This window comes from Sciurus vulgaris (assembly GCF_902686455.1).
Source record: "Sciurus vulgaris genome assembly, chromosome: 2".
In the NCBI taxonomy this organism is placed as follows: Eukaryota; Metazoa; Chordata; class Mammalia; order Rodentia; family Sciuridae; genus Sciurus; species Sciurus vulgaris.
This window is the reverse complement of record NC_136462.1, coordinates 160,394,927-160,413,048: the sequence shown is the minus strand read 5'-3', so window position 1 is coordinate 160,413,048 and position 18,122 is coordinate 160,394,927. Positions and strand designations below refer to the sequence as shown.

At 40.5% G+C, this 18,122-nt stretch overlaps 1 protein-coding gene across 1 annotated transcript in view; it reads left to right on the top strand.

Moving 5' to 3' along the window:
- The window catches only part of DTD1 (D-aminoacyl-tRNA deacylase 1), a 177,206-nt gene that overhangs the window by 81,411 nt on the left and 77,673 nt on the right, over positions 1-18,122 (top strand). The gene's annotated exons all lie outside the window — the stretch shown is intronic.

Sequence of the window (18,122 nt, the reverse complement as noted above, 5' to 3'; positions counted from 1 at the left end):
ATGATCTGGTTTGGGAGAAAAGGTCATAAAAAGCATCCATGCAACAGGTAATTAAGTACATTGACTCACAGCATTACCAAAGTGAACAGTTCATTTTAATTAATTTGATTTTTTTTATAAAACTTTGAGCACAGAATTACTTCTGTGATCAGAGCTCATTTTGTTCTTTTCATTCTTCTTTCCCAGTTAATATGTTTATTATGAATTACTATTTCAGAAGTGGAAGAAGAAATAATTCAGTGAACATCTGTGTAACCTCCTCTCAGCATGAACAAGTGTTCTTCTTTGTAGATTTTTCTAGGATGTTTTAAGATGAAGGGAATGGTCATTTTTAATGCCCCTCATGTTGATGCTTTCTGACTGAATATTGGTGCTTGGGGCTTAGCTTCATGCTATTTCTTCTCATGTCTTCTGTCATGGGAGATTCCACTACAAGGGCTCAGGACTGCAGTGATGAGGTTCTATAAAAGAGAGCAGGTTGGGGGAGAGACTCTTGTGATTTCCAAGATGAAATTTAGTGTTCAGTGTAAGGTTTGTAGGAAGCTGTTTGCTTGCTGCTGCCAAGGCTCTTCAGTCTAACAACCTTAGACAGGCTGGTAAGACTCTCCCTTTCCAGTGCAAAAGTACAGACTTGCTTCCTTTCCCTCTGACTGCTGCTGGGCCTTGCCTTGTCTGTCCCTTCCTCCATTCATCTATATTTTCCTATGTCCCTTTTGTTGACTCAACCATCTTTTAGTATCTACTGTGTTAAGACTGTGTTTGACATTGAAGACACAGAAATGAAAGTCCACCTCTGCCCACAGGTTGCTACCAGGGCCCCAGGAGAAAGAAACAAGTGTTTAGATCATTTAAAAATTTTAAGCAGCAAGGGTGTGTGTGTGTGAGATAGAGGGAGACACACACATACATACACACACACACACACACACACACACACACAGAGTAGTCCCTCCTTATCCATGGGGTTACATTTTAAGACTCCTAGTGGATGGCTGAAACCAGGGATGGTAACAAACCTTAAATACTAAATGCTCTACTTTTTCTGATACTATGTATAGTACACTGCACAAAAGGATGATTCTTGGGTAGCACAAGATTTTGTCACACTATTACAGAATAGAATATGTTTAAAAACTTATGAATTGTTTATTTTTGAGATTTTCCATGTAATGTTTTTAGACAATGGGCTGCCCTTGGGTAACTGAAACCAAGGAAAGTGAAAGCATGACTAAAGGAGGACAACTCTGTGTGTGTGTGTGTGTGAGTGCAGAGATATACACATAGTGTGGCAGGGGAGAGGAAGGTTACATATGTGGATGAGAAGGACATAGGACATTCTGAGACAAGAGACAAACTATGCAAGGACATGGAAGAGGATCAAGCAAAGCATCTTATTTATTGCTAGGTAACAAAAATACCTTGAAACATAGTAGCAAAAATAGCAATATTATTATCTCATATTGTTTCTGAATAGAGGAATCCAGGAACAACTTAACTGGGCATTTCTGGCTCAGGGTCTCATATTTGGCTGCTGTTGGGTTGTCAGCCAGGGCCATAGTCATCTAAAAGCTCTACCGGGGTTGGAGGTCCCCCTTCTGAGGTGGCTATTCACTTGGCTGGCAAGCTGACACTGGGTGTTTGCAGGAGGCCTCAGTCTTCTCCACAGCATCCCTTTCTGGGGCTGTTTGATCCTTAGGAGAAGCCACTTAGGAGAAGCCATCAGAGCCAGAGCAAGGTGGGAGCTGCCATGTCTTTTGTAATCCAGCCTCACAGATGTCATTTCTGTGGTCATTCCTGTTGGTTAAACCAGCTAGCCCTATTCACTATGAGAGGTCACGTAGTCAGATGGGACTACATAAAGACATGGACTCCAGGAGGTGAGGATGACTGGGAAACTGCTTAGAAGCTGCTACCACAGTATGGCCCTGAATCTGCAAATAGGTGTGTCTGACTGTGGTCAGCAGGGGTCAGGGGGTTGATTTGGCTGAGGATTTTGGTAAAGGCTGTGGATGCCATTTTTATGCACTTTGTGTATTATCTTCAAAGTCTTGGGGAGCCCTGGAAGAATTGTGTTTTGGTCAGCTTTTTTGCTGCAGTGACTAAAGGACTCGATCAGCACAACTGTAGGAGAGGAAAGGCTTATTTGGGGGCTCACAGTTTCAGAGGTCTTAGACCATAGAAGGCAGGCTCCAATTCTTGGGGCTCAAGGTGAGGCAGAACATCATGGTGGAAGAGTGTGGCAGAGGGAAGCAGCTGGCATGGTGATCAGGAAGCAGAGAGAGCGACTCCACTGGCCAGATACAAATATATACCCCAAAGCCACACCCCAGTTCCCACCTCCTCCAGCCATACCCTGTCACTTCAGTTATGGAATTAATTCACTGATTAGGTTAAGGCTATAACCTAATCATTTCTCCTCCAAACCTTCTTGCATCATCTCACATGTGAACTTTTGGGGGATATCACATCTAAACCATAACAGATTGAAAGCAAAGAAGTGCCATGCTCAGTTTGTGTTTTCAGTCCACAACTGGAGATGTGTGGAAAATATTGGGTGGGAGGCAGAGGTGTCTGATCCAGGGCTGTGGGTCTCATGCTACCTTGGCCTCAAATCTTATGTTTTCCTATTTCTTCCTCAGTGGTGACCATGATCCAGGGTGGGAGCTAGAGACTTAATGAGCCATGGGTCTCTGGAGTGGGCTATGGGGGAAAAAAAAGCAATAGAAGTATGAGAAGTAAATACTACCTCTTTTATTTATGTATCCCATTTTGTAAAAATTCTGTTTTTGAGAGCTATTTTAGACTATCCTTAGGTATGACTACTACAGGAGAAGTATATAATTTATAAGTAAGTGAATGTGCATTATTGGGATCTTGCTTCATCTCTTATTTACCAATAAGGTGGATCACCACTGATTTTCAAAACTGCTGCTAACAAGGAGGTTGGTCCTTTGTGGAGGCTGGCATCAAGGGTCTCAGCATCTCTTTCCATGACTGGCACTGCATGGCACTGCAGCAGAAGCCTTTGTGTTAGTTAACTTTCCATTGTTGTGACTAACCACCCAAGATAAGCAACTTATAAGGGAGACAGGTTTATTTTGACTCATGCATTCTGTCCATGGTTACTTGGCCCTTGTGCTTTGGGCCTGTGGCAGTACATGTAGGGCATCATGGCAGGAATATGTGGTGGAGGAATTGCTTACTTACTTCATGAAAACTAGGAAGCAAAAAAGACAGGAAGAGGCCAGGGTCCAAATATCCCCTTCAAGGGCATGCTCAGTGATCTGACTTCCTTTCACTAGGCCCTACCTCCTAAAGGTTCTGCCACTTCTCAGTAGCACCATGGGCTGGGGACCAAGGTTTCAACACCTGGGCTTTTTAGGGACATTCAAGATCCAAACTATTATCACTTCAGCATCTCCAGCTAAGAGTCCTCAGAATGAAGCCAGCAGGTGCCTGTGTAATGCTGTGGTGACTGTTGCTTCTAGGAAAGCAATTATTGGGTGTCTCCTGATTACTGGCTATGGAATCAGACCTGTGATCTCAGGAGGCTCTGGAGTATGTGACTCTGCCCTGGTAGGCTATCAATTTATGTGGGTTGTGTGACAGGTTAGTCCTTTTGTGTCCACATGTAGTGTCCCCCTGACTCCATACCCATTTTGTACACAGGACCAGTACAGACTCTATCCTCCCTCTGTGAGTGTGCAGGGTATGGAAAGGAGGCATTGTCTTCTTTACTGTGGTCTCCTCATTTAGGCCCTGGGGCCCCAGCAGCAAATATAGTTCCAGGAAGAGCCTGGCAAAACCAACTTAGTTACATATATTTCACTTAAATGGTGCTCTGAGTGACAAGTAGCTTGAATAACAAAATTAAATTGTCCTTGGCATTTGGAACTACCGTTCCAAAGAGTAACAGTCTGTAGTGTTTGATGAAGCATCCATTCTTTGTGAGCTTGTTTGCAAGGGTTACTTTGTAGTCTGAAATTTAAAAAAATGAAATACAAGTCAGTTTCCATAGTCAGCTCAATAGCTGTGAAATGTCTTTACTAAAGAATGCCTGTGGTCTTCAGTGTTTGTATTTATAGTCTTTTGCATGTCACTTGCAAAATGTACTTTTTAATATTTTATTTTGACATAATAATTTTAGACTTACAGAAAAGTTACAAAATTAGTAATAGGAAATTTTTGTACTTTCTTTATCTGGTTTCCCCTAACGGTAACATCTTTCATAAGCATAGCAGAGTTATCTGAAGAAATCAACATTGATATAATATGAATAACTAATCTCTAACCTTTCTTTGAATTTCCTCCACTAATTTCCATTAGTGTCCCTTTTCTGTTTCAGAATCCAAACCAGTATCCCACATTGGATTTGTCATGTTTCTGGTCTCCACCAGTGTGGAACAGCACCCCGGTCTTTAGTTTTTGAAAATGTGTAAATCTGAGTTTGTACAAGTTCTCTGAACATAATTTTGTTTCTGTCTTAAAGTCCCTGTGCCTGTAGCCATGACCTAGCATCTTTTGCTAGGTTACAGGCAATTATGTGACTGGCGCTGAAACTCACACAGCTCATGGTAGCTGCTATTGTCATTGGTATGCCACCATATTCTTTCCTTACAAAAGATTTCATCACTGGATTCCTTTCATGGTATCATGTAAGTTCATTTCCAAATGTAGGTGTGTAATGGGAAAGTGCCTTAGACTGTACCCAGGGTGCACCTATTTTTGGTCTCAGGATGCTCTGCCTCAGTAGTGGGGCTGGCGTGGTATTCTCTCGTGTAGATGCCTGTTGCTCACATTGATGTAAGCAGAGCCTGAAAGAGCCCGGATTCCACTGTTCAAGTTTGTACACTGTAAGCCATGCTGCCTCTGGGTGGCTTGACTGTTTGGGGTGACCTTTCCCAAAACTGTTGGGGTGTTCTAGAAGTGTATCTGAGCCTGTGGGAGGATGTGTGTAGAGGTGGCACTCTGTTTTCACAGATGATTGCAAAGAATCCCTCTCTTTCTGGAGTTGATGTTGGGCAGAAATATATAATGGTGGTAGGTAGGTGGCAGAGGAAGAAGGGTCTTATTTTAAAGCTTTCTGTAAATGTGAATTGGTTACCTGGACTCTGAAGTAGTAGCCAACTTTTTTTTGTATTTATCCTTGAAGTCGCAGGGTGTGTTTGTGTGTGTGCTCCTGTGCATACGATACACACACCCGCACATACACATACACACCTACACCCACGGAGAGGACAAGGTTTGCCCAGGACTGAAGGATTTTTCTGAGATGAGACTTTCAGTGCTAAAACCTAGATAGTTCCAGACAGTCCAGGATGGTTGGTTAACCTGGAGAAGATCTACTTGGACCGAAAAGTGACTGGGTTTGGTGAGGCCTTAAAGATTTCCTTTGTAAAGTTTCTAGTCACAATTTTCTGCCTTTTGCTCATGTCCCTTTTATTCTTATCTTAAACATCATAGTTATCAATACTTTACTATTTATCAACTCTCCTTGCATCTTACTGTAGAATTTTGAAGCAATTCCCTGATAGCCCCATATTCTCTAATTTCCTTGCGTTTGATTTTTTTTAAATAAGCTTTTATTTTGAAGTAATTTTAGATTTATGGAAATGCCAGTAGTACAGAGAATTTCCATATCCCTCTCATTCAGGCTTCTCCCTTTGTTATCTTTTACATTTCTATGGTACATGATCAAAACTAAGAAATGTCATGTTGGCCAGATCTCTCCACTATGAAGTTACTTTTTTCCCTAGTCTCTTCTTTGTGAGTCACTAAGCACTACCCAATCTCAACAGCGTTGGTAAGATTAAGACATCTCTTGTAGAGTTGTAGGATACGCAGGTAAATTTGATTTTCATATAAAAAAGGAATAATATTTTTGGGTGGGGGATTCAAAACCAGGGTGCTGTATGTTAGGCAAGTGCTCACCAGGCCAATGAGGAATAATTTTTTAGCATGTGTCCTTTGCAATATCTGAAATTCAGATTTAACTGGGCATTCTTTATTTTATTAAATCTGGCAGTTAATTATTTGGAATTCTTCCTGAAGAATGAATCTCTTCCCCTCAACATTTAATTTTTAGTTTGATTTCATTATCTCTTTGGTGTAGTTTTTCCCACTTCTGTCATGCTTGAGCAGTGTTCGATATACTTTAGCAATGGTACTTTGTCTACTTAATTTTCTTTTACAGCAACATGGAATATAATTTTGTTTTGTTTGCTTCAAAAAGGAATTAGTTCATGTGTGTTTTAATCAAAGAATTTTTCTCATTACATGAGCCAAAAAGCACATTAGTTTCCAACCCCTATAAATGAAACCCAGAGTTGAAGGAAACGAGATTTGTGCCGAATTTCCAAGTGAAACTCATGGGAGAGGCAGAGAAGAAAGACACTGATGTTCCTTTAAGCAACCCCAAGAGGCTAATGCACCAGCTTGCAAATGGATTTCGTTAAACTTGGCATTGGGAGGCACTTGCAATTGCTTAAGATCCCCCCCACCCCATCCAATGTCTAGCAGGTGTGCGAGAATTCTAAATGGATGTGGGAATGAAGGGGGAGTGGTGGTGGTGGGGTGGAGTCAGAGGGGTGTTGAAGGGAACCATGTAGTTTGCTTTTAAAAGAAAACCAGGCTTCTTGTTTCCTAGAAGTACACCTAGCCCATCAGATGCTGCTGCTTTTCATTAAAGCAGCAATTCTGCAGCCACGGTTACCTTGGGTGGCTTGTTCTTAGCAGCTGGTACCCATCAAATCAAGGATGCTTTTCATCAGTGACAGGTGTTCCAGGAAGCAGAGGGCACTGCAGGGTTCAAAGATGGCTCAGTTCCTTCTAGAGAAGAGACTGTGACTGTTGCAGGAGTCCTGATGAAACTTTCCAGAGCTCAAGGCTCACTGATGGGTCAGGCAGGGAGGAGATTTGAACTGAACAGAATGTGGCCACTCTGCTGACATTTTCTTTCCAGTTCACTTGAGAGGGATGCCCTGGAGAGGGTATGTACCTCTTGAAGATCAGAGCCTACCTGGCAATAATAGCATTTTATTGTTTCTTAATTGAAAGAGGACTTCATTCTTTACCCTGCCTTGTATTCAGGTAATCCTCAGTGATTGTGACACCCATCCTTACCTAAACTGGTCACCATCCTCTGTGTTAATAACTCTAGTCACTGTCATTTTTTTTTTTTTTTTTTAAATCTAAATCAGTTTTTCTGAGCTACAGGGCCTGATTGCTCTCAGATCTCCGCAGAAAGCCTGCAGTCAGTATGTCCCAGGAGGTCTGATGCCCTCTGATCGGAGCTTTCTCCCCATGCCTCTGCCTCAGGCTCTCTTTTGGCCACCATATCTCTGGTACCTGGCACATCATTTGATCTGCAGAAGTCTCTGGTCAGATACATAGGGAGTGAAAACATACCTACTTTAGATTGGAATGATTTGTATCCCAAATAAGAAATGCTTACAGGTACAAAGATGCTTGGGGCAACTCATTAAAATATCTGCACATGTGTACAGATAATAAATTTAGTCTGAGGCTGCCAATGCTTTTCTCATGAGAAAATAAGAAGCATTTCTTTTGCATAGCTCTTTCTGAAGGTGTTACAAATGTCTGTGTTTGGGTCTTGTACTACTGTTGAGCAGAAAAACATATGTTTGTCCATGTGTTTATATTTTAGAATACCAGATGTCTGTAGTACCAGTTTTTATTATCTATTTTTGAATTGTGTTTTGAGGCTTAACACATTTTGGGATATTGCTATAGAAATGAGTGCTGAGTGCTACCTGATAGTAGGGCACTGTTTGGCAAGCTATTTTGAATTTTCTTGAATTTCTGTTTATGGGATGCTAGTATGTCAAAAACACAAATTGTAAACAATGATGCCAGTTCCTAACAGCTGGTAGTTATGTTTTCTGTGAAGATTTTGGAATGAAAGGGTAACCCTGAAGAATGGAAGCCAGGAACCCAGCTTTGGGGTAGATGCACCATTTGTAGTCCTCCATTGTCATTTTATCAGCTGATTTACACCCGTGGAAAACCTAACAGAAAACTTACGGTGGCCACTGTGGTCTGGGAATAGAAATGGAGCCCTCTAGGAATCACTGTGAGATGTGCCTCTCTGGGCTGGAGCCATTCTGTGTTTGGAGCCACCGTGGACCTGCTGAGTGAAGTGAGCTACAGAGTCCTGCTTTTACCTAGGCTGCAATCTCTGCTGAACCTTTGCTGTTCTTTCATGAGGAAACTTAAACAGACTCACTTGCTTTTTTCCAGATTGTTCTACTCCTCAACTTCTTACAGCTGAATATGAAAGTTTTCTTTTCAGCTCTAATGCTATTGAATCAAACATTTTTTGCAGCTGTGGCCTCCTTGAGTTCAGGTGTCTGTTTCTCTTTGTTCTGGCTAATGAGCATCTTTGAGGTGCCATCTCCCTCTGGATGTGTTTATGCGGGAACATACCTTCAACAGTCAGATAAGGGGATTCACAGAGCACTGGTTTCCAAACTATTGGCAGGGGACTTTTGTAGACATGTAATTATATTTGGACACCAGTGGATCAACAAGAGTTGCATTTGATGTGGGGCCTGGGGGCAGTGAGGTGCTGGGGGTTCAGAGCAGCATTTGCAGGAGTATGTGGGAATGGGTGTCTCTAAAGCCACCTCCAAGGAGCTGTTGGCTATAATGCGGAAGCCACAGCTCTGGGGGTAATTGTTTGTGGGGTTGTGGGGGGTCGGCTTATGCTGGTCAGCTAGTCAAGAGTCTTTCCTTGGAGCTGCTTGATGGGCGCTCCTCCAGGATCCCACCAGCACCCTCAGACCTGTGACTCCAAGAGGTCTCTTTGGATCTTACTTAAACTGGTAGTCAGAGATCTCTGCGTGGAAGCAAGTCAGTCAGTGCTTCCTCTGTTGGGTTTCTCTTCTCACTGTCACGTTCAGGGTTCTGTCGTCATCATAGGATCCTGGGGCCTACCCTCTTCCTTGACCTTCTATAACCAAGGCCCATTCATCCACATCTTTTCACCAATAATGAAAGCAACATTAGTGGCCAACATTGAGCACTTTCTCTCTGGGCCTGCTTTAGTACTTTTCTAACACCTCACCCCAGATTCTAAATGTTAGGTGTAGATGACCCATATTTTCCATTTTTTGTGTCATTGCCAAACTTAATGCCCTTTCACTTCAAACTGGAGTTGCTCTAATCTCTTCCAGTGAGTTTGCAGGTCTAGGGCTTCTGAACTGTGTCTTGCATACTACTGCTACTGCTTTAATCTCAGCAGCCCCTCCTACAAGTCTTCACTGGTTCCTCTGCCTTTAGGGTAAAAGATCAAACTTCAGCCTATACAGATCTGTGTGACCAGTGCTGTCTCCCACTGTCACCACAAGGGATTTGAGGAGGCCTCATTCCGACTTTCTAGGTCCTTGGCGAAGCGCAGGAATTGAAGAGCACATCAGGTTTTAGCAAAAAGGACAGAGCTTTGTTAGCAAATGAAGGGTGAATATACACATTCTCAGAGTGCCAGCTTTCTTGAGAGATGTGTTTTCAGGGTCTTGGGCTCTTCTTTTAAAGGAAACTTTGTAACTGGCGAGCATGGGAACATTTGTGGAACAATGTCAGCCTGGTGAACTCAGTCCCTTGATCATGGATCCTGAGACATTTTATTGTGATCTTGTCCTCTCCAGGGTCTTTACATTGGCATTGTTTCCTCTGTCCAGGTAACAGGTGTCTATTTTATGGTTTCTTAAAATATATCTCCTTTATTTTATCTGATCTGAAAATACATTTTGTAGGCTAACAGTACTTGTAAGCTTTAATCAAAATAAGATAATTTTTATAAATGAGTCAGTTTATTGTAACTAGGATTTGTAGATTTCTCAGAAATTTGGGAATGACCATCCTGTAGAAAAAAACAGGTCTGGGGAGTAAGTCTAAACATGGGGTTCTTAGATTTACAGCTGAAATCTTTTTTTCCTTCCCTTTAGTCTCCTCTCTATCTATCTTTATTTCTTCCATCCTGATTCACTATCGCTGCCCTGTGGGAAATTATCCACAAACGCACACACTTGTATCCTTGTGTGAAGCCTGTGCTCTTATCCTTTAATCTGCAGGACTGCAGATTAGTGTACTTCTTCCTGCTCTCACCCTTTCTATCAGGGGTGTGTTTGGTTTTGGATCTGAATGACAGTCATGCTGTCTGCATGGCACTGCTGATGTGAGGTGCCATTCCTAGCACTTTATGCCTTGAAATGTAAATAAGTTCCATTTGACTTCTCAAGAGCTCATCCCTTGTTCTGCAACTAATTTATAAACTCCTTAAGACAAGACCCAGATCTTAAACAATCTCCCAACATGACCAATTGCAGTGCACAAAGCAGGCAGTTGACAAATATTTTCTTTTGATGGAGTCCTAAAGAAAAGTCATTACTCAGAATAAAGAATCTTTGTGTTGCTTGGCATGAGAACATGGTATAGCTGATTCTTCTGTTCAGATCCAGTCTTGTTTCTTCATGGGTTCATGAGAGCCTTACTCAGGGCTAACCAAGCAGAAAGAAACACAGAGCAGTGGAATCAAACCTTCCTAAGGTTTTCATACCTTAGTAGAGTGATTTCAATTGTCATCATCATCAGTATTGTCCTATAGAGTGCTGATGGCATTCATATTTAATTGTTTTGCATTATTTCTTTCCTTTTTCTTCATATTCTCTCCTCTCTCTCTACTCTCTCTCTCTCTCTATCTATCTATCTATCTATCTATCTCTATCTCTCTCAGAATTGAACCTCAGGGCACTTTACCACTGAGCTCCATCTGCTGTGTTGTATTTTGAGACAAAAATCTTGCTAAGTTGCCTGAGGCTGGCCTTGAACTTGCAAATTCTTGAGACTCAGTCTCCTTAGTGGTCAGGGATTATAGGTGTGTGCCACTGTGTCAACTTTTATGTCACTTCTTTTAGTGTTTGACACATGGACCAACTCGGCAGATTCTCAGGTATGCTAACCATGTAGGTTGTGGTGCAAACAATCCTCATAGAAACGAGAAACTAAGAGATGCTTTGTTATTCCTCAGCTGGTGACCCTCAAAACAGACTGCACTGTGTAAATTCAGTTGAAACCTGCAGAGTTGAGGGCCTTCTGTTGCTCTGTAGAATGAAGGAAGGTGTCAGACAGGGGAGGCTGTTGCTCCACATGACATTCTTTGTCGAGGGGGCTCCCTTCAGATTCTCTAGTCTTTATTTTCTTCTGAGACTTTGGTCTCATTACAGTTTAAAATCTTGTTCTCCCATTTTAGGCAGCTGATTTAATTGAAAAATTTCAATGAAAAAATATTTTAAGACATTGCATTCATAAAGGATCTGGGGTTACACAGAAGGTTTTAATTGATCCCTATGATTAAATGAATGTAACGCCTCTGCAAAGGCCTCCTTTTCATTATTTCTCAGGGCCTTGTCCCATCTCTGTCAGTACAGAACAGCTTATAATGTTTTGGCTGATTGCACTCTGAGTTATGCTTTTTATTTTTTGAAAGTGTCGGACTTCATAAACTAGAGGCTGAAGCCAGAGTAAGCTGGATAACTTATTCCTGGGTGCTAATTTATTGCATAAGGCATTAAAAAAAGCACTAGCATGGTCATCTGCTTTACTTTTCATAGGCTCTGTCATCACTTTAATTGGTTGTTGTTAGAACAGATGTTTTAAAAGGAATATTTTGGCATGCCTATTTGCTTACTTTCTGATGACTCGAGGGGCATTTATATCTACATTTAAAACAAAACAAAAGAGCTGTGGGCTGTGGGAACAGGGCAACCCCTTGGCCCTAACCAGACTTGGTCCTTGATAAAGACAATGGGGTTGCTGGGGAAAGAGGTTTGAGGTCAGGAATTGTAAACTTGAAAATTTTAGGGTAGCATGCAGAAATCTCTCAGTGTACAGCCAAGAGACTATCCAATGGGAATCCAAATGTCAAGTCACCCTGAAAGATGGCTTTTAAGGAGGCAAAAACCAAGTTACCTTTGTTTGAAAATAAGCAAAATTAGAGCTCTTCAAACTTTTTAGAGAGGGCTATGAACCAATGAAGACCTTTGTAACTTTGATATCTTTGTAAAGTAGTGAATTGACATCAGACTAGAATGTGATTCTTGTTTCACATGACATAGCTAAATAATCTAGTGGGTTTAAGTGACTAGTTTGGTTTTTTGAACTTGGGTATTCATAGAAAAACTTACCTATACTAATGTAAAAAAATTATTTCCATGTTTGGGTCAAAATACACCAATTTGCCATTTCATGATAATCTTTGCAAAGTAATTAATAGTATAACTCAATTTTGAAGAATTTAGATTCAGAAAAAGTCATTAAGAATGAAAGGATTATTTTAAGTGTTCTTAATTCTTTTATACTATTTGAACTGTCTTCTTTCCCCTTTTGAAAATATGGATAGATGGAGATGAAGCAGATGCCTCATAAGTCAACAGGAATCATCATTGGGAGTGGTTATGCTGAATCCTGATAAGTGCAGCAAATTTCCTTTTTGTTAATGAATGAATTAGTTGATTTAGAGCTATACCATTATGATTGTATAGAAAATGCTTGTTATGGTAAGCCAGACAGATGATGTTAAGTTCATAATTAGACTTCTTAGGTATAAAAGTGTCTTGCTTTCTAGCCGAAAAGTGAGCATGCAATGTCATCCAACTGGGTTGTGCCTTGTTCTTTTCATCCCATGTATGGATTATGGTGATTGGTGCCTGACAAGCACTCAGTAACTCTGTTAACTGACCAGATGTCATTTGTACACAGGGAGTAGCTTACTGATGGAGTGCCATCTGGTTCCCACAGTCTTATTGTTATCTGTAAATGTTAATTGATAGCCTGGGTGTTCAATTTGTCCAGTATGTTCAAGTTCTGAATTGAAGTTCTAAGGTTTCCTTGCAATGTTAGTGTGACTTGTTTTCCTTTGATGTCTTAAACCACTTGATATCGATCGATCTTTTTTTATTTTTCTCTATTTTGTACCCACCTAACACCTTAGAGTTAAAAAAGTGTTTAACCTTTTCTGGTATGAAAAATGCTACAAATTAAAGTACATGGCAGAATGTATCTATGAATCACTTTTTCTTTTGGGACTGTTACTCATTTTTACATTTCACTGAGGGAGTGGATGGTAGGGACTTAATTCTTACCAGGTTCTTGCTCTTATATAACATAAGAGGAAAGGTCTAGAGTGATGAAAATTTTTCATGCCAAGTTTAGATTCTTGACCTTTTTAGAACAGTGTTGGGTTATCCCAGTTGATTAGAAAATGCACTTTCTTTGAAATACTGTCACTCTCTGTCTTCAAAAGAGCTTTAACTCTTTAAAGCCTGTGCATATCCAGAATGACACTAAAACTTCACCCTTACAGATTATGGAAATAGTATTTCTAGTTTCTGCTTAGTGCAATAAACACAGAAGCCTTTCTGCCCATGATTATGGGGTTAGCTTGAAGGTTGAGTGGGATTGAAGTATTTTTCAGCCACTCATCCTCAAACTACCTTGCAGCATTTATCTGATAAGTTTAATTCTATTAAGAAATGTTCATATCCTTAATGAAACAAAATCCTACATTAAGATATTTCTTCTATTTAGAATTCACAATTTAAAAGATTGTTTATTCTATTCTGATACTTGCCATTTCAGAGTCACCTTTTAAAAAATATTGATAGTAAAGGGGAGAAGAAACCTAATTTTCCCTTTTAAATCACTAAATTAAAATTTCCAGGTTTACAGTTTTTTGTGTAGTTAATTGCATTGCTAAATTTCTGTATTTCCATATGAATTTATATCAGAGGTACTTTGAATTTTTTTCTAGTTTACTAACTTGTTTTGATGATATAAATATACACAGTTCTTATTGCATCTGAAAAACTCTGAGCAATAATAATTTTATTGACTTGGAAGCCTGGCTGTCTTGATTTCCAGTGGTTGCTTGTGGTGTTTAAAGTAACTGACAATCCTGAGATCATTACCAAACTTTATGTAAAAAAAGGGGGGGGGGCAAGGGGAATGGAAAAAATTCCATTTAAATTATAAACTGCTTGTAGCAGTTCCATAGGGAGGGCAATTAACCCAGGTCACTTAAAATATGGTCATAATATTGAAAGTTAAAAATAATTTTACTTGGAGAGGACTTCAAGAATAAATATCAAAAAGTCCAAATGAACTTAACATCAAAGAGATTGCTGGGCAACATGCACAATTTCAGTGTTCCTTGGTGGAAGGTAGTTTGTTCTGTGGGTTTGCCTCCACTTTGGGGCCACATGTGACCCCATGATCCCAGATTGATTCCAAGTTATTCAATAAGGTCTGATGCTGTCTCCTCTTGGGGAGTTGGTACCCCTCCTCTGCTGCCCCAGTTACTATTTGCCAGCTATATTGAAATTGAGCTGACCTTCCAGGTGTTGCAAAGGAGCTCTAGACTGTGGTGACAGAATCCTGCTCCACCTGTGCTCCAAGGGGTATTGGGACAGAAGTGCCTGAGTGCCTATACAGAGACCTCTGGCCTTTACCTGCATCACATTGCTGAAGAACCCAGCCCCAGCTCCTAGGGAGGCATTTTGTGTCGGCCGTATGGGTACTGTAGGTCATACCATCTGAAGTGCTGCATAGCAAGTTACCTCCAAATATGGAGCTTCAACACTATAATCAACATTTGTCATACAATTTATGCAGGTCAGGAATTCAGACCATTTTTCTGGGTGATTCTGGCCTGCTGTTTCATGAGATTACAATAGTCAAGATGTTGTCTGGGGTTATAGTCCACCAAGAGTTTCACTCATGAGATTACCTGCTGCTGAAGTGGCCCACCAAAGAAGTTGGCAAGCTGTGTTGATAGCAGGAGGTCTTGGTTTCTTGCCAGGTGGACTTTTCTCAGGGCTGCTCAAATGTCCTCACAGCATGGCAACTAGTTTTCCTCAGAGACCTGGCCTCAGAAGTCACTATAATTTCCGGAATATCCTCTGGTTATATCGTTAGCCCTATTCATTGTGACTGTGCAAGGTTGTGAATACCAGGGAATCACTGGGTATCATCTTAAAGGCTGGTTGCCACACACTTCCAAATATATCTTCCAGTTGGTAAAATTCATCCTGTCATTTTCCCATCATAAGGTTAGAAGTAACAAAATGCTGACTGAGTATGGATATTTATAATGAAGTATATTCTGGAGAGCTTGTAGAGTGGCCACTTAGGCATAATGGAGAAAAACTTTGTCCTTGGTAAGTGCATGGTGGAAACATTTTATTCATACTTAGTTCTCTTTCAATGAGTGATTACCCTTAATCTTGTATTTACAAAAAAAATAAAATAAGATCACCTTTAATTCTGTCATCTACAGTACCAAAATGCTTTTAGCTTTTTTCTATGTAGTCTTTTTTCTCCTATGCCTATATATAGTATATGTGCCCCTGTTTTAAAAAAAATGTTTGTATATGTATGTGTATGTATATACATTTATATAATTCACATATCATCAAGGGATTTTTTTCATACCTCAAATGACCTTTTCCAACCTCATTTGTAATGGCAGCCCATGACTCTGCCGGAAGATGTATCATAGTTCATTGTGATTTAACTGTCATCGAACATTTAAGTTATACAGTTATGTACTGGTTTTTCCTCTCAGGAGCAATGCTGTGGTGAACTGTGCTGTGTACTGTCTGATTGTGCAGCTCAGGTTGAATCTTGTGGCATGAATTCTCATACCTGTAACTACTGGGGCAAAGAACACAGACATGTTTAAGGTTTTGGTACTGTTTGTCAAGAACCACTGTCTATGATGTTTGTGCTGTTTACCTTCATTGGGCAGAATTCACAGGTGTTCCTTCCCCACCTTGGGTTTAGCATATCATTGTGAATCTTTGTCAGTTTGATAGATTGAAAACATGGAATGATAAAGCAGTTTTATTTATCTGGAGTATGCATCATTTTTTAAAAGGCCAGCAAATTCCTAATTGTCAAAAAAAAATTGGGAGGGAAAGGTTTGGGGGTGGGTGTAGCATGTTGACAGAATTGCAACTGCCAAGCAATTCAAGCAGAAACCCAAGCAACTTCCCTGACAAAAAGCTGTGTTCTCCACCACATGCTGTAGCAAATAAATTGGAAAATTGGCTGTTTTATATTTCAACCCTCATTTCTCTCGGCCCACCTGAAATCTGAAGGTTCTGCTGAGCAGCAGGACAGGAAAGAGCAGAGTAAAGCACAGGTTTGCTCATCCCAACATGATCGACTTAGCTTCAGAGTGTTGAAAGCAGATGTCCTGCTCGCCTCTGTGATTACTACTGCCTATTAGAACCAAAATGCATTCCTATCTATTCCCAGCTTCTGCAGCTGATTAACTTAGGGATCAAGAACTGTCAGACCCTTGGATCGCAGCGTAGGGTCTCACACTCCTGTGTCTGAGCCAAGTTCTTGTTAGTCCTTTGAATAATTCCATTTTAGACCCTGAAAAGGGCAAGAAATGGAAGGAGAAAGGAACTAACATTTACCTACCTCCTGGCTAATCCTTGTGAAACATTCTTTTGGTTTTATTCTAATTCTCCCCAACCCCAAAAGAGAAAAGAAACTGGTGTTTTATATAGGTTATTTTCTTAAAACTTTCTTACATGTAAATTTTATGAGCTAAATATTTTCTTATTTGGGGCTTTTGTTTTCTCTGCCTGTATTCAAGACATTTACAAACCTTCACAGCCCATGTTTGAGGTTTCAGCATGTTGTTTTTATAAACCTAAAGAGAAAACACAACTTTTTCCATTGAGTTGATGATAATGTCTTTTTTTTTTTTTTTTTTTTTTTTTTTTTTGGTGAACTGGAGCCCTGACTGTTGAACTTGCTGCAGAAGAATTCATACTGTTTGTGAGCTGCTCTGAGTTATTTAGGGAGTGTTTCAGCTTATTTTGCTAGGCCTTTTCTCCTCCCAGAGTAGTTTTCTACGACTTAAGAATACTAGATACAGGGAATTGAGGAGGGTGGTGGAAACTGGCCAACGTGCCCCAAATGCCCACTCTGTGCTGTGGAGAGCCCTGTGCTGTTGATGTTGCACATGGTGGACATCTTCCCCCAATGAATTTTTATATAAATAAGGCCCCTGCCCTGTTTGTGTCTCAGGTGTTCAGCAAATACTGCTTAATGAAAATGTCTTACTTTCCAAAGTGTTTAGAACTTTCCACAGACACTGTTCTGTCAAATTATCTCCATATGTCAAATGTGATCTGCTTCCATTTTTCTGATAGGAGAGGGCAGAGGTTATGGAGGCTGAGTCAGATGAGAACTGGAGTCCAAATTCTCTTTTATTTTCTGTTTTCTGGGACTTAACCAAACTGTTATCCAAATGCCTCTCTAAACAAAGGCATAATTCACGAGCATCTACTCTACCCAAGCCTTACATAGTAGTTTGAGAAACACACTTTTTTTTTTTGCAATTTAAATCTCAGCTCTGCTTAATGGACACATGAGTGTGGTTTTCTCAAATGTGCTTCCGAAACACTGTAGTCCTTTATTCTATGGTCTTTTATGGAATAAATGATAAATGCCATGTTTCCTGAGATTTTCCAGATATGTCCATATGGGGACCTTATGAGTGGAAATAATAAAAGGAGAAGAAACCAGAACCAAGAGATGCTGGTTCTGAAGCCAGCAGGGCCAGGTGGAACTGCAAAAAGAGAAGGAAGTGGCACTATGTGGGCATCAGAGGGACCTCACAAGGATGACCTCAGGTGGACCAGCATCTGGAGAGGGCCTGGGGCTACCTCTCTGCCATTTGTCTGTAGGTACACCAAGCCTAGTCACCTGGAAGGGAGACAATAGAGCTGATTTTCAGAGGTTTCTTGGGAAGGATGGGCAGTTATCCCTCCATTGGTAAATTGGCTTCTCTGTCTGGAAATTGTTCTTTCTTTGAAACTTATGTCACCAAGTGAACTCACTGAGTACTTTTCCCCACATCCACTTGAATATGGATCTCCAATGTTTGAACACTTGCCATTTTCTGAAAAGTTATAATATCTTGCAAGGAGTTTGCATTTGAATCTTGACTATAGGTGAGACCATATTATAACTGTGATCTGTGCTTAAAGAGATCTGGAAAGTATTTCTAAATAAGCTCCTAGGAG